The sequence below is a fragment of the Schistosoma mansoni genome, chromosome 2, assembly GCF_000237925.1.
Source record: "Schistosoma mansoni strain Puerto Rico chromosome 2, complete genome".
NCBI classification, from domain to species: domain Eukaryota; kingdom Metazoa; phylum Platyhelminthes; class Trematoda; order Strigeidida; family Schistosomatidae; genus Schistosoma; species Schistosoma mansoni.
The window spans coordinates 32884594-32885242 of record NC_031496.1 but is presented as its reverse complement, the minus strand read 5'-3'; positions in this window follow the sequence as shown (position 1 = coordinate 32885242).

Sequence of the window (649 nt, the reverse complement as noted above, 5' to 3'; positions counted from 1 at the left end):
TACTTACTTACTTACTTACTTACTTACTTAACCCTGTTACTCCCAATGGAACATAAGCCGCCGACCAGCATTCTCCAACCCACTCTCTCCTAGCTGGGCCTTCCTTTCTAGTTCTATCCAGTTATTATAATCTATATGTAATAATAACAAATATATGTTCATCATACTTTTTTTACCAGTATAAGCAAAGAAGATACGTTACCGTCTAATTAATTGAAGTAATATTTCAATATCAGAAGGGGTTTTTTGAATATTATAGTAATTTTGATAGTTGAGATCAGGAGTCAATTGAGAAGCTAGACTAATCATGGAAAACCTGGAAGCACTAGGTTCGAAACTTGTGAGGCAAGATTGTGGATTCGTACTGTTGAAGAGTTTCACAATAGGATGAAACGGTCGTCTAATAATTTCAGTTTTTCCATGGTTGATCTAGCTTCAATTGATTCGTGATCCAAACGATCGAAATATTTCAATAGATTAATTTAGTTGTAGATTTACATAAGTGACAAATAAAATAATTAGTTAACTATGAAACTGTACTCCAACCTATTTAAATTAAATTGACAATGTAACTGATAAGGTCAAAATATGATTCAAGAAATATGAATAAACTTGTCTGTCTGTAAGATTGACTAGCCCATAGTCGTTT